Source organism: Marmota monax, unplaced genomic scaffold (genome assembly GCF_021218885.2).
Source record: "Marmota monax isolate L192 unplaced genomic scaffold, Marmota_monax_Labrador192_F-V1.1 WCK01_AAM20220418_F8-fsc00125, whole genome shotgun sequence".
NCBI classification, from domain to species: Eukaryota; Metazoa; Chordata; class Mammalia; order Rodentia; family Sciuridae; genus Marmota; species Marmota monax.
This window is the reverse complement of record NW_026695235.1, coordinates 9,357,291-9,373,945: the sequence shown is the minus strand read 5'-3', so window position 1 is coordinate 9,373,945 and position 16,655 is coordinate 9,357,291. Positions and strand designations below refer to the sequence as shown.

Sequence of the window (16,655 nt, the reverse complement as noted above, 5' to 3'; positions counted from 1 at the left end):
TGGAGGAATGTGTTTTACCCACATGTGATTCTGTAACATGATAAGCTGAGCATTTGAAAACAGATGGTTCACAGAGCTGTGCAGCACTTCCAGGTACTAACAGACTCATTGCACAACTTCAAAACAGCGCATCTCTTAATCTCACCGCAATCTCATCATGCAAGTAGTCAAATACTGGTAACCTGTCAAGCTCTTGGTGGCCAATTAGGTTTCCTAAAACTCTGTTTCTCCCTTGAAGTTTCAGTTGTAGTACTTGCTACAAACATCATCTCTCATGATCCTGTGAGTGAAAAGTTTATTTTTTTTCCTCTAGAAAATGTGTATCAAATACACAAGTCTGTGTAACTATAGTTTTTAGATAGCCATTCTTTGAAGAAATAACTTGGAATTCTATGAAAATGTGGCTAGTGGGTTTGCATCTCAAACAGGGACACCAGGTTTTGTTTGCAAACAGCCCCCTCCTCTGTGGGCAGCAGAGTGCTCTGTGTACTCTCCCCATTGTGTCACAAAGAACATCCAAAATGACAGGAACTCCAAGATCAAGATCTAGTAAAATGATTACTTTTATTGTTTCACCAAGTGTGAAACAATCCCCTAGAAACCAACTCAAGCTAGCTTATGCCTAAACAAAGTCATTTGGTCTTGTCACCAATATGTCTATGATATTAGGAAACAATTTAATCAAATAGTTTTGTGTTTAGGAGCTTCTTTTAAGCATACATTATATGTGTGAAAGTTGCCAGCTTCTTTGCAAATACTTTCAAATAATCAGAGGAAAATGCAAGCCATTCTCCTGTAGTCTCCTTAAAGGAAACCGACTTACACTATAGGCAAACAGAATCCCTGGTCACAGTCAGCATGGCGGTGGACGGTGGGCAGGAGGTTTTAGTGTCACCACCGTGATTCCTATTAAGGCTGGGCAGTCTCACTCACCTTTGCTTTCATGCCAACAGCGCAAATGTCTACACAGTGAGAGAGGCAGATAGCAGCCTAGCAGCCTAATGAAAATGGCTTCCTCCTTGAAAACCCCTTGTGGTCTCAGGGTCCCCAGAGGTCTGCCTGCTCATCCAGTGCTAAAAATTAAGTCTGTTTCTCATGCCTAACCATTCATTGTGAACAATGCATCCGATGAACTTCTTTGTGCATAGGCCTTTGTCTGGCTTTTAAGATTAATTCTTTCTACAAAAATTGCCAGAATTATGATTATTAGACAAAGGGGTATAAATATTTTCATGCTAACTTTTAAGAGACATAAATTCAAACAAAGGCCATATGAATCGTTAACTTAAATTTATTCTTAACATTAAATTTATTCTTAAAATTTGCCAGACCAGCATGAATCAATTTATTAGTTTTGATCCTTTTAAGTGACAGAAACCAACTCAAATTAGTTCATGCCAAAAAAAAAAAAAAGAATTTATTTTAATCTCTTTATTTGAATTTATTTGACTCTTTAAATTTCCTAGATTGGCATGAATCAGTTCACTTACCTTGACCTTATCAGGCAAGGTGTAAGAATTCAAAGCACTACCAACTGTGTACGTCATAAAAGACAAGACCCGAGGTTCAGGGCATCTTAAACCAAAGGGTTAAAAGACGCTACTGGTCTGCAGAGAGGCCTGACCCAGACACTGGGTTGCCATCGAGCCTTTGGACTCTCCTGTGTGCTCCTCTGGTCTTTGGCTTGATCTCCTCAGAGCAGCTTCTCCTCATGACAGGGGAACTGGCCCTGTTGTCTCTGGACTAGAATGCCCATCAACAACCAGAAAAGAAAAGGGCGCTTTCCGTCAGCTTCCTGTAGAGCAGTCCTAGGCAGGGACCCTCCTGTGGTCTCCATGAGCCATGAGCCCAAGTCTGGACCCATCCTGTGGCCCAAGCAATGGGAACGTGGATAGGCTGCCCATCTGCATCCCACCCTTAGAGGTGGGAGTGTACATTCACTTTAGTTGTTAAAATGGGCTCAACAGAGAACAGTCACTGATCAGGTCAGTCCCTCAGAAAATAAAACAACTTGTTAAGAGTTTCTCTTAAGCCTAGCACAGTGGCACACCTGTAATTCCAGTGACTCAGGAGGCTGAGGCAGGAGGGTCTCAAGTTCAAGAACAGCCTCAGCAACTTAGCAATATGAGACCCCATCTCAAATAAAAAATAAAAGGGCTGGGGATGTAACTCAGTGGTAGAGCACACCTGGATTCAATCCTCTCCAAGGTATCCCCCTTGCTTTTATTTAATTCCATCTTTTTTTGTGTAGACAAGTGGCACTTCAGGTTCTAGAATACAAAATCACATCCTGGGTGAATGGGGTGGCCCAGCTTGTGTCTGCCTAGAATGTACCTGAGGCCAGATACTGACTCTGGGTTCCCATGTGGCCACCCAGGCACGCCTGTGCTCCTGGCCCATGCACATGTGCACCCAAGCAAAGACACACGCAGCCATTCGCTCAAGACACCACTTGTATTTCTTGTTAGAGATGATGTTGAACTTTCAACATGTAGTGAATTATACCCCATTAGCAATTTTAGCTTTCACTCAGATGTGAGAAGGTCTAAACTAAGTTGACTTCTGCACATTTAAATTTTCACTTTAAAATGTCTTGAAATGAAATATATAAATTAAGTCTGATGCTAGTGGCTAAGGTCATGGTCTATCAAGACTTTTTAAAAATTATAACCTTTACTGTTTTCAGTTGTGGGATGTTCGCAGGAGAGGTAGCTGAGGCACGGTTAATTGTGCGCATCCTAGCGTCCCTGTGGTTTGGGAGTGGAAGGCTGTCCTGCTGCTGCATTTGGAGAGTTCACTGAATTACCTTTCCTGTTGATGCTCAGTGGGTGTTTTATTGAGAAAATTGATGCCTCAAGCGTTGGTTTCCTTTGGAAGTGAAAGTTGGCCGATGGGTCTCCAGTCATGATACTGCAAACTGGCACCTTGTTATTTTTATCTCATTTCTGGAAGTTTCCTTGGTAACACACACACAGAGAGAGAGAGAGAGAGAGAGAGAGAGAGAGAGAGAGAGAGAGAGAGAGTGTGTGTGTGTGTGCACGGGTGATATCTGGAAACAATACTGTTTTTCAGTCTTGTCTTTCTTGGTAATAGTCACGGCCCTTCTGCTCATTTTGTAGCACATGCTTGGGAACCAAAGCCCCAAAGATGAATGTAAATAAGGTACTAACTGTTGATAGTGGTGGAAGCTTAGACAATTTTGAAATACATTTAACTATTAAGAAGTGTGACTTTTCTGCCTTCAAACACATGAAAGTTGAAATCCCTTCTTTTACTTCAGTTTAACAAGTAGCTTCATATCTCACCCATTCCAAAGCACTCCTTGCCCGTGTGCCACCCTGGACTTGAACAGTGCCTGATTGCATGTCCTAATTGCTGGAGACCAACATTCCCAGGAGAGTTAATTGGCCACGAGGTGGAGGTGTCACCTTCTAGTTATATTTATGTAAGACTTCTTGGTTTGCATGGCACTTGCACATGTGTCACCCTAGTGAATGCTCATGGTGACCCCGCAGTGCCGATGATGCAGAATCAGAGCAACAGGGAAAGATGTGCACGAGGTCGCCTGTGAAGTACTCAAGGCTCCAAAGCAGAACTTTTTATTCCAAGGCAACCCCAGGGTGAGTGTAGGGAAAGTAATTCACCTTGCAGTGAGAAGTCAGGATTGGCCTGAGGAGAAAGGACACACAGGTCCCAGAAGGAAGCTCTTTAAAAGTCAAGAAAAAAAAAACTGTTTAAAAAGTAGGGAAAGATACCGAGGGTCTGATTAAGAGAGAGCGTTAAAGGGGAGAGACACCAGAGGAGGGCTGGATCTGGTGAGAGAGGGCGGAAGCCATTCCCCATGGCCCAGCCTGGATGGCAGAGAGGCTGAACGGGGTCCCTGAGAGGGAAGTTGGGGATGCAAGGGGCAGTGTCTCCGGGCCACAGTTCTGGATTCTGAAAGTGGGAATTTTGAACCATGGATGTGGGGGAAATGGCTAAAATTAGATGAGAAAAATGGCTGAAACCACGAGTGGCCTGAGAGGATCAGGCTTTTGGAAGTTTATCTTTTAAATCAATGTTGCCAGTCAAGGAGACGAGATGATCCTGGAGATGCAGAGAGCAAGCAGGAACATCCCCTTTTGCATATTCCTCCCCCTTTTCCATGTCAACTGATGATAAAGAAGAACACACTGGCTTCCACACCCAGCATGTCATTGGCAGATGGCAGGCGGTGGGCAGGCGTGTCCTACTGTCCTCTGAGGCCATGCAATGGCTTTAACAAACTTACCCAAACACGCCCATACTCTGGTTGGTGTATTTGAACACTGCCCTCTTTAATCCAAGATAGCTTTTTACTGGGAGCCCTTCAGCTTGAAGAGAGAATTAAGTGTCATTGCTGCCCGGGGCCCTCTGTCTTCTGCAGCTGACCAGAGCAGCTGTGCCCAAAGCACCCACTTCAGCAGGTTATCCCGGGCTGCACACCAGTGTCACCGTCCCGTCTTCTGCACTGTTGAAGGTGCAGTCAGGGAGGGATGGCTACACTCAAACACGCTGACAGTGGCTGTAGCTCCACTCAGGTGAGCGGCAGGGATGCCACAGCGATGTCACGTGGCCCAGGTGTGCACAAACACTGCTGGCAGGGTCCCCACACCTGCTTTCTGACGCTTGCTCATTTTCTGCCACACCCAGAGCACTGTCAGCCCCCGACTCCCTGTCCCAGCTCTGTGAGGAGGACACTTCCTTCCCTCTGGATGCCCGTCCCCTTCTCCCCCTCCTGCTCTCTCTGGTTTCTCTAGCAGAGTACAATATTGTATATAGAAAGTGCATCATTCCCACGTCATTTCTCTTTTTAGGCCCCTCATTAAAGTTGAGCAGTATTTAATGGAGGGTTCTGTTTGCTGAGGTCATTCGTGTGTGGCCATAAATAAGTTGTTTGTGCATTTTTATATTGATTTTTCAAAAACTGATTAGGGAATGCATAGTTTCTATTACAGATAATACAGGAGAAAAAAATAGGTCTGAGGGCAACATAATGGCAATGTGTTACATGTATAATCGGTGGTGGTTCTTTATTTCAAATGGGAATTGAAATTCTTTGTTCATTTGATATCCTAATGTGGTAAAAGAAGTCTGGGAAATAGGAACATTCACGCTTTCTTCTTTCTGAACTATGCATGAAAAGACTCCTGCTTGCATGTGGTGAGATTCCTACATTTGCTCCTGCCTGGGAGCTGGGCCACAGAGTTCGGAGGAGATCCTCTGCACTTTGGGTGAGGGTGTTGGAATCAAGCTGAGAATGCAGTTCACACACCTCCCTTCACATGGGTTCCTCCTGGAGGTAGACTGACTTATCATTTTCCTTCTATTCTAGACAATTATTCACGGGAACACTTGATTAAATGTTATATTAAAAAAACTCAAATTGCTTTCTCCTACAAAGGGAAATCTTATGTATAGGATTTGGTGTAATGTCAAAGAATATGATTCTTTTATTTACTTATAATTAAATTGTAGGAGAAATAAGATTTTGCAATATGTTGTGCTTGCTCAACATGGGAAACTTAGAGGAGAGAATTATGTAGTCACGAGAAAGGAAGAAAGAAATCCAAGAAAAATTAATAACACTCCTTGCCTACCCCATAATTAATCTTGTTGCAAATACATACACATATGTGCACCCCACAAACACACATGCACACAAACAGACAAGTGAAACCCTCTGGGAGTGCTGGTAATAATATCCTGATAATGATACTCTAAATCAAAACAAACAACTCTCAATATTCAAAATCAGCAGTAGGATGTTTTATATGGATTGTACAAAACACAAGCAATGTGTAAGATCAACAGAATTGCATAGTTTATGCATATGTATGGTACAATAATATTTATATGTGTTGTTTTAGTTATAAGCATATACTCATGGATAAATAAAAATACACATCATAAAGCATATACATCCACATGCAGAGAGACGCGGTAAGTACATCGAGCATGAGCCTGGTTCTGTGTAAGGGGATGATGTGGCCATAGATACAGGGCTGGGGGTGAACTTGGAGGTCATGGAGACCCATCTCCCAGCTGTTGCTGCTGGTGGCCTGGACTGTGGCCCCGGGCTTTGGACTCGGCAGTGGTGCTCCGTGCTCTGAGCCCGCTCTGTTTCTAAATGACCGTGCTCACCAGACAGGGCTTCCCCTGGGTACAGATCTGCCTTCTCCAGTGCCGCCCCCTTTCCCCTGCTGGGTAGCGCCGTGCACTCTGCTCCTTCACCACGGGAAGCTGCCTCGTGTGTGAAACAGGGAGCCACTGTCCTGCAGGCTGCCCACTCACACTGCCCCTTGTTCAGCTGTTCCACAGGCATCAGGGCTGGGCAGCTTGTGCTCTTTGTGAGGACACACTGAGGGGTCTGTTGACTGAAAGAGTCGCAGCCTTCTGAGCACTGTAGTGTCTCCGAGGCACGTGGAAATGCCACCTCCACCCTGAAGATAGCGCCTCCTTGTTGAAACCCGCCTCCCACCTCCCACCTCGAAGCCGTGACATGCATTGAATCAGGTGGTCCCTTGATGATCCCCTGAGAAGGGCTGCCACGGGTGGGCTGGGATTTTGTTTTGTTTTGTCAACTTTGGGTTTAAGCCACTCATTCCCATCAGTCCATCCAAAGGGCCTGATTTTGATTTATTTTAGTCTAGTTTTCTTCGCAAACCTTCTATCAACTCTGGCACCACTCTTCTCCTATGTGCATTTTATTGATTTTAGATCCACGTTCTGTGTTTCCCTGAAGGTATATGGGTATGAATATATGTTTTTCAAAAGCACAGAAAGTAAGCGCCCAGGCCCCCGCCCCCTGCCCAGCTCTCTGACTCTGTACACGTGCCGCCGTGAAGAGCCTGTGACGTGGCATGAGGGGTGTTCACAGCCGTCCAGGACCCAGACAGAACAGACAGACCACAGATCCCACAGGACTTCCCTGTGATTGCAGAACCGTGCTCCAGAGCCCCGTGCAGTGTGCCTGCCCACCAGCCACCACAGCCTCGCCTGTCAGTGACTGCCGTGGCCTGCCTTTCCAACACAGCACCCAAGTGCACAAAGTAGCCCTTCGCTTTCACTTGTTCTTCCACTGCAGCGGTTGGGTATCCCATGTCCAGTGTCCCCAGACTCCTCAGGTGTTTGAGCAGCCACCTGTGCCCCTTTTGCCCTTTCTGCCAAGTCTTGCCATGTCTTCCTGCTTCACCATGGTTCTTTAATATCAACATGGACCTCTCATTATGGAGAAAGGATCATGAACATCTTGGTCTCTTAACTTTGGTTGTCTCCTCTGGGATCTTGATTGAAAAGTCTGCATGCATGAGGACACGTTCCTGTCATTTTTCCTGTATTTTCTCCATATCTGCCTCTGCTGTCCATATTGACGTCTTCAATCCACATTGATGCTCATGGGCATAATGGAGGTGGGCATCCAATTTCCATTTCTCTATATGTTGAGTCATGTTTCTAAAAACCACCTATTAAATAGCCCATGCTTTCCCCTCCTCTTTATATCCTAAGATACCATGATTGTTTTAGTCAGTTTTGCATTGTTATAACCAATATGCCCGACAAGAACAACTTAGAGGAGAAGAGTTTACTTGGGCTCACAGTTCCAGGTTCAGTCCATGGTTGACCAACTCCATTGACCTGGGCCCAAGGTGAGGCAAAACATCATGGCAGGAGAGCATGGCAGAGGAAAGCTAATGGTAGCCAGAAAGTGGAGCGAGAGATCTCTCCTCTCTGGGGACAAAATATAAACCCCAAAGATACACCCCCCAGTGACCTCCCTTGCCCAGCCACATCCTACCTGCCTATAGTCACCATTCAGTATACACTAGTCCTTTCAAATTACTAATCATAGAGTGGATTAATCCACTGATCAGGGTACAGCTCTCAGAATCCAGTCACATCACCTCTGGACATTCCTGCATTGTTTACACAGAAGCTTCCAGGGACATCACATATCCAAATCATAGCAATGGTAGTGTTTTCAGAAACAATTTTAGTTCTATGAAATGTATTAACATTTTCTTTATGGATGGCTCATTTGGTTTTAAAAATAATGTTTGGTGTTCCTTATATGTGTTTGCATAAACTTGTTTATGTGCAGTGGATTAAATTTAATCATTATATTTTATCTCTTGCTTTGCTTATATTTTATTCCTTTATTTATTTTTGAAATTGGGTATTAAAATTGCCAAATATAATTTTTGATATTATATTATAACTGGTTCTGCTACAATCTCTGGGTTTGGTTGGGTTTTTTTGTTTTTATTTTTCTTTGTGTCTTGAACTATCTGTTGGGTGATTGAAGGATCACTCTTCTTGCCTTTTCTCTCCCAGACTGCCTTGTAGATCTTTTTCCATTTCTTCATCTCCTGCATCTCTATAGTTTTTTGTTTATGATGTTTTTTGAACCCAATTTTTAATACAGATTTTTGTGTGTATGTTTTTGATTCATGTTTGCACATGTTTATTTATCTTATATCAAGAATTTTTTAAACAAAATTATTACATACCTTTTATTTCTTTCTAATTTCCTGTTGGCTCTTTAGCTCTCTAGACTCTCTCAAGTACTGATAATGCAGCTTATAGTAAAGTTCTGTTCACAGCAGAAAGTTCTTTTTATAGCAGATTGTCATAAATATATGCCAGTTTATATTTATGCTCCTCCATTTTTGTTGTACAAATTATAGTAAAAATGTTGGTTAATTTATTCAAAGAAGATCTAAGCTTGGAAAAGAAATACCTTGGTTTTGCCCATCTAAATTTTTCAAGTTTGTCTGTGTGGAAGATTTGACTCTAAACTTTACAATGATAAACTCAGAATGTGTCAGTCCTGAAAGCCATTTGTATGAGTTTTATGCAGAAACTGAAACTCAGAGTAATGTGGAGCCTTGTTCAGGGACACAGCTGACCTGCAAGAGTAGAGAGAAAGTCCATGTAATTGGCTTTGCCCAGATTTATGCTCATGAAGAACTGTGGGGGTGGAGAGTCCTGGAACAAATCTCTTCTTGATCTATTTTCAGGTATATGATATTGATCCTTCAGTGTATCACTAATGCAATGCCCTGAAATTTGTCAAAATAATTTAATTAACTTAGAGCTTTGTTGGAATATCATAATTACCTCATCTTTACTCTGACATATTTCAGCACTTTATTAAAAAAAACAGCCACATGAAGTCAGTTATGATTCATTACCAAGCTTCTAGAGAGGGTTAACGTTTTCTGAGCCAAGGTCATGGAAAATGCTTCTCAAGTAAATTATCTGCTGTTTCTAAACAACCTTGCTGTGGGGTGAGTCTTGCTCATCCCTGCTGTTTGGCCCAGCTGCTGTCACCTCTGATTGGGGTCCCCTGCTTTGCTCACATCTGGAGTCCACGTACACACACCTGCAGCCCACAGCTGTCTGCACAAGCCTTTTCTCCCTGGATGTACAGGAGCTATTTAATTTTCTTGAAACTCAAAGAGTTTGAGTTTGAGTTTTCTCTCTGAAGCCATGGGGATTTGAAGGACCTTTCTTTCAACATTAGAGATGCAGGGGACTCTGGTCCATCAAAAAACAGCTGTTGCTTTACAAAGTCCTTTGAGCAAACACCGTGTCCATTGACCTCGCAGGGTGCCAGGAGAGTGACTTGCCACCCCACCAATTTCCACTGACACCAGCTGTTAACTATGGTACCTCTCATGAATCCTGAGATTGTCTGTCATTTTAAACTGGTAAAAAAAATGCTGTTTATTCAACGTAATCTGATTATGGCTGAGAAACACCTCCCATGAAAAATACTAGAGCATCTCAAGAATCACGCACCCCCTTGCTCCACGCCTAGCATCAGTCTTCTGGCTGGCTTCAGGCGATCAATTCTATAGTAGTGCATCTAGAAAGTGCTAGAAGGAGATGCCATAATGCTTCTCAGAGTTCCCTTCCCATCCCTGAGACCCCAAGCAGTTTATCATTCCCCTCATTATGTCTAAATACATCCTGGCTGCCGAAGAAATCGACAGCTCCTGTTTCTTTTCATTGAAATTCTACAGTATGCATTAAAGATTTTTTTTAATTCCTAAAGCGCTTTAGTTATTTTCTCACCATGGATTTACTTGCTTACTTTAAGCAATATTTGGGGGGAGAAAAAAAATTATTTTTCCTACCTTTTCCCTCAGATGTCATTTTTACAGCTCCGTGGTTTTCCAATCCGGCATCCAAACCAAGCATCGCATGGCAGGAGTCCCTTGTTGGAGAGTCACTGTGCAGACTTACTATTCTCATGCCCGATTTATTCCAAGTGTTAGAGAGTAAGACAGCATTTCATTCTGGAAACTGGATGGATGTGGGGCAGCTGAAGACGTAGAAACGACGAAACATGGAATTTTCCTTTAAGGCAATGAGCAGCCATCTTAAAATCAAACCTTCAAACTCCTTTTGTTTTGCTTCTATCTTCTTTTTTCTGTTCTGTGTGAAGATAGAAAAATGCTATTCATCATACAGAGAAGGGCATCAATGAAAGAAAATGCAGCTCACGAGACAGCCTCTTGGATCACAGTCCAGAAGGAACAGAGGCCATGGAGGGAAGGGGCCTATTCAGAGGCAATGTCACTCTCGGACCTGGCTTCGTTATCACTTGGGCATGAACTGTTTGCTTTCAATGAACTGTTGCAGGTTGAGTTCCCCGGGAAGCAGGGACTGAGATGGAGGGGGTTGATCAGGGAGAACCTTATGCTCAACACCTGTGGACAGGAGGACAGGAAGGACAGGGCAGGGATGCAGCCTGGTGACAGACTTACCCTGTGCCCCAGGGAGCTCAGGAAGGAGAATGACCCCACAGATTTCTCCAGAGTTGGGAAAAAATTGCTTCCTCCATGAATCACTCCAAAAAGGAACCTTGGATAAAGTGGATCTCTGCCTCTGCAGCCGTCTGGGAAGTGGCTGGTGACCAAAGGTGACATCACATTGAGCGCAGCGCCACCTGTGCCTTGTTGGAGGGAACCTAGCCAGTGTGTGTGCAACTCCTACCACTTAGGGAGACGCCAGACCTCTGAAGTTATGCATCTTGAACACCTTTCCTTAAATTACTCACACTTGCTGCAATGATATTAGTGCAGTATTTCAAATTAGAAATAAGATATCCCACAGTGTACGGCAGAGCATCCCTGGACTCAACCTGGTCATTGACACCATTTCTAACACACAGTTCTCAGTTTTGTGCTTCCTGGAATGCCTTGAAACCTCGCTCAGGTAATATGTGTGCATGGACTGTTAACAAGGTCCAGGGATGTAGAGAGGGTGACGGCCTGCAGAGGTCAGGGAGCAGTAGGAGGACCTGCAGGCAGGGGGCCCTGGAGAAGGAGCATCGAAGAGTCAGGTGCAGAAAACTTGCCTGTGGGGAACTGGGGTCAGACAGGTGATGGACGCTTCATTCCAACCCATCCGCACAGAGAGAGGGTGGACATCCTGCCAGTTCAGGGCATGGAGGGGTGGAAGTCTGAGGTCAAAAACGAGTGTCCAAGAGAAACCAAGTTGAGTCTTGAATAGTTCTGGAGCCTGCGAAGGTCTCCAAACACAGGGAACTACCGAGCTCAGGGTCCACGTGATGAGCTGAGAGGAGTGAAGCTGGGGTCAGGATGGGGCCTGGGGACAGAAACGCGGACAGACACTGCTGCTCACATCCAAGAGCCAGTGTGGCTGAAGAGGAGGCTCCTCCCCAGGGCCGGAGGTCAGAGTCTGCAGACAGGCATGAGACCTGGTGGGGCCGACCCCCCCCCCCCCCCCCTTGGTCCTGCTGGAGGTGGCGTGATGCAAACAGAGGCACCTGCTTACAGCAGTGCTCTAGGAAGTGAATCTGATGGAGGAATACAAGGGGTCTCAGTGCAGAGAGGGTGGGACATAAAAATACAAAGGAAGACCCTTAGGACATAATTGGAAAGGTTGTAATGAAAGGTGATGGTGGTGATGGCGGTACCCACACAGGCGTCTTGGGAATTGGGGCAGAGGAAAGAGCTGGGGAGGGGGAGAACTGGCAAAGAGCACCCCTTGACTATGCTCAGCTTCAGGAAAAGGGAATCGAAGGTGGATCTTAGATGAAGGAAAAGCATGACATGTTTGGTTTGGACTCGAGATGCTTCTGGGCATCAAGACAAGGATGTGAGGAGATGACTGAACTGGCCAGCTTTAAGCTTGAGGAGGGATTTGGTTGAAAACTTAGATCATGGGATCAATGACATACAGCTGACAGCTGGAGCCAGGGAGATGGCTGAGATGATCAGAAGAAGGAGGAAGCAAGGCCAGACCAGGACAGGGAACAAGGGGTCACTCAGGGCTGAGCACAGAGGCAGCCTTGGCCTGTGCACTGCTGGCCACTGACCGAAGGCTTTCAGTCTGTCCCCTAGTACTCTGTGTGAGTCTTCAGGTGGATGAGGCATCCCCCTTCAAGGTCCCTTTGCCACAGAGATGAACACTTAGGGACTCTAAGCAGAACTCGTGTATGTTTAGACACTTAAATGCCCAAGCAATTAGAGGTGGTGCTGAAACTTATTACTCTTGAGAAAATATATTACTGTTTTATTTAACTTAGAAATAATGTCAGGTTCTACCTACCACACACACATATTGTTTAATTTGGTTCTAGTAATTGAAAAATTCAATACTGCTCTGGCCATATTGGAATAAAATTATTGAATAAAATAAAGACAATAATTCTATTCAGGAAAAACGACCTATATAAGGAAATAACACCAGAAAATAGATGAACTCATTATTAATAATTTCAACATAATATGTGAAAAGATGTATCATAGCAATGTCTATAGCAGAGATAACATCTAGGGACAGAAGGACAGCCTCACTGAGACTGCAGGGTGGCAGCACTCATCCTCAGTGACAATCCGGTCTCTCTGATTGTGTTAGGGTGGCTGTTACCAAAAGGGTAAAAGATAACAAGTACTGACGAGGATGTGGGTAACTGAATCCTGTACACAGCTAGTGTGAATGCAAATTGGCATAACCATTATGGAGAACAGTGTGGGAGTTTCCCAAGAAAATTAAAAAGAGAAGGCTCACATGATCCAGCAACTCAGCTGGCTTATGTGCAAAGGAAATGAAATCCATGTGTCAGAGTGGCATCTGCACAGCCACGTTCCCAACAGCCAGGATGTGGAAACCACCTAAGGGTCCATCAGCAGATGAACAGATAAAGAAAATCTCCCTCTCTCTCTCTCTCTCTCTCTCACACACACACACACACACACACACACACACACACACACGGAATCATCATTCAGCCTCTCCAAGTCCTGGTGGCTCAGTGACTCAGGAAATTCTAAAACCAGGGAAAATACAGATAAACTTCTGTTCCTGGGAACAGTTTTTTTTTTTTTTTTTATAACTTAGAATGTGGCCAGTGCCAAATGATCTTTACAAACTTTGGCTTACCATTTTCACTTGTAACTTTTGCCTTAAAAGAGTCGTACTTCTCATTTGAGCAAGTCTCGAAAAATTCAGAAAACATGACTCTCTCTAAATACACCCTACTCCATTCAGCCACAGAAATTCAAATGCGTAATTTAATATATGCCTAGAGAAAAACAGATACTTGGAACATTTTATTTTGTTTGGCATGATTTGGGATGTTGCAAGTATGCCCCAAATACCATTCTTTAAGGAAATCTTAGACCCTAGAAGTCATCCCCGCCTTGCTACGGGGACATTGTGTCTGCTTCCTGCCCTCCCCACCCACCAGACAGAGCGGGAGATCAGCCTGCGGGATCTCTCCTGCCACAGAATCTCTCTTCAGCAATGTCTGGCCATCATGTAATCAGTGCATACTGAACTTGGAGCAGAAGGCCATGCTGATGTCCAGGTTGCTGCAAACAACCTGTTTCTTTTAGCACCTGTGGGCTCCGGCCACGTCCTGACTTCTTCATCACATCCCCATGAACCTCGGCCTCAGGTCCTTCCTCCTAGAGCAGGAACAGCTCCAGGACCATCAGCCTAATTCATGATGAGCCAGAAGCAGTCTGGCCACTGTGGATCCAAAGTCACCGACCTCAGGGGCCATTCGGAGTTGGTATGCATGCATATCACCGTCACATAAGCAAGGCCAGGTGCTGATGCCATCTCCCCAGCCTGTGGCGCCAGGAGGAGGGTTGTCACTGTTATGTCCTGGAAATGTCAGCCTCGTTCTCCTGTTTAGGTCCTTCCTCACGTCTTCAGGGTGGCCTTCAGTGTAAAGGTAAAGGCATCCTCAAAATTAAGATGTGCACAGCATGGTTTTCTCTATTAGGTGCGGGAAATAGGAAGGATAAATTGAACCCATCTCCTGTCCCCCTGGGCTGCCCTACTTAAGGAAATGGTCATGCACATATGTCACTGTCCTCGTCGAAGTGTAAACATGATGTATTTCACAGCAAGGTTTGGAAAACAGACCCTTGTAATGAATGAAGGGAAAGTTTAGTTGTGCGATATGTCCGCAGTGGAGAAGTGTCCCCTACTGGATTGGTTGTCTACAATTTGAAACCTCAAGCATGCTGTAGAGTAGCAGAATTGGACAATTAAGCAGTCTTCCAGGTGAACAGGCCAGGAGGTGATGCACAAGGTGGCCTTGGCCTCGTGGCATTGGAGCCACAGTTTGCACTTTCAGGGACAGTATACAGCTCTCTGTCTGGGCAGGTCCTGGGCAGGTCCTATGGGGATCGGGCATCTGAAGTGGGTGTGCCATTGGGACTGAACTCTGAGAAACAGGTCATGGGACTTGAATTCCTGTAATGAACAGAAGCAGAAGAAACAATTTTGGAAAAATACAGGTTTCAAAGATGCAATACTTCAAGGAGCAATTGAGGTGTTAAAAAAAGAAATCCTACAAAAGAATGGGAGGAAGGTCTCATGAAGTAGAAGGGAGGTGGGTGAGAAAGGGGCTGAGAAGATGAAAGATCTGTTGCCATGTCTGGACTGTGGCTCCAGGCGTAGCCTTCAGACAGTCTGAGAGCAGGGGCACTCATCCTGACCAGGAGCACTCATCCAGAGACCAGGAGCACTCATCCTGAGACAAGGGGCACTCATCCTGACACTGGGGACACTCATCCTAAGTCCAGGAGCACTCATTCAGAGACCAGGAGCAGTCATCCTGAGACCAGGAGCACTCATCCCGACAGTAGGAACACTTGTCCTGAGACCAGGGGCACTCGTCCTGAGAATTGTGTGGAGATTCACAGGACAACATCACCACTAGAGAGGAGAAGACAAAAGCCGGAATAGAGGAATTATACATGACTGGGGAACAGAGCCTTGGGACCTCCCCACATCCATGTGTATATTTCATCCTCCCAGTGAGCCATGGGCCCTGGGACAAAAGGGGATGAGGAAGAGAAGGAAAGTCCCGAGCACCCCCTGTCCATCACCTGGGGCTCTGAGCCGGGAGTGTGACAGACAGCTGTCCACCAACACTCTCGGGCACTACACATGATTATCATCCCTACATGTGAAGAAATAAGATCAGAGAGTTTAAGAAATGGAATCAAGACGCTTGGCTAGTTACTCAAGACCGAGGACACCTAGCCATAGTTTTGCAGCGTGTCATACACCTTTTACCTGGGGAAAAATTTTTGAAATATTTTCTCACCTTATGAAAAATAATATACAGTTAGTTGTTGAGGAAAAAGACACAGATATGGAGCAGCCTGATTTAATGTTTGTATGAAGAGCTTAGAAAGAATGAGTCCAAACTGGCATTGGGCAGTATTTGGTGGTTCTGAGCTGCTTCAGAGAAAGGATCTCCCATTACAAAATACACAAACCTGGAAAAAAGTGACATTTCGTGGATATGTACATACTACTTGTAGAAAGGTTATGTCAAAATGACGCATGTCACACTCAGAATCTCTGCTCCTGTAGCATTACAAGGCTTCACCGATGGTGGGATTCAGGGAATTGCCTCATATAAGGGCCACAGTGAGCCACATAAAGTAACCAGGTTCTTCAAATGTGTGGCTCAGCTTTCCCTAAATCATGGAGTTCCTTAATTCCTTGGTTTTGTTTTGCCTCCAATTTATATCCCATGAATGCAAAACGTAATATTTTGGACCCCTTAGGAAACTTCCAACATTGTGTATAGCACCGGTGACTCAGCTGAAGCAAGACAGACAACATCATCGCAACGGAGAGATTAAATTTTCCTTGGAGACGATGAGCATCCTGATGTAACGCGGTGGGGGGCCACAGAGCAAAGCTGACCGTGATGTTACTGTGGGAACATGGCGTCTCCCTCATACTCAATCCTTTGATCCTGCAACATAAATTTTCTTTTTTTTATTTGTTCTTTATAGTTACACATGACAATAAGTATATTTGTCATATTTATACAAACATAACTAAGCTATGGAAACAACCTAGCTGCCCTTCAACAGATGAATGGGTAAAGAAAATGTGGCATATATACATGGTGGAATATTTCTCAGCCATATAAAAAGAATGACTTTATGACTTTTACCAGGAAACGGATAGATCTGGAGACTATTATGCTAAGTGAAATCATGCAACTTTTAATTCTAGCTATTTTAACAGGTTCTCATTTTTTGTGAACGTTTAAATTTTTAAAATATATCTTTTTTCTTTTCGTATATTAACCGTCACCTACAATTCAAACTTAATTGTGT

General features: G+C 44.5%; 1 protein-coding gene across 2 annotated transcripts in view; it reads left to right on the top strand.

Annotated features, from left to right (window-relative positions):
* The window catches only part of Dscam (DS cell adhesion molecule), a 668,205-nt gene that overhangs the window by 414,478 nt on the left and 237,072 nt on the right, over positions 1–16,655 (top strand). The gene's annotated exons all lie outside the window — the stretch shown is intronic.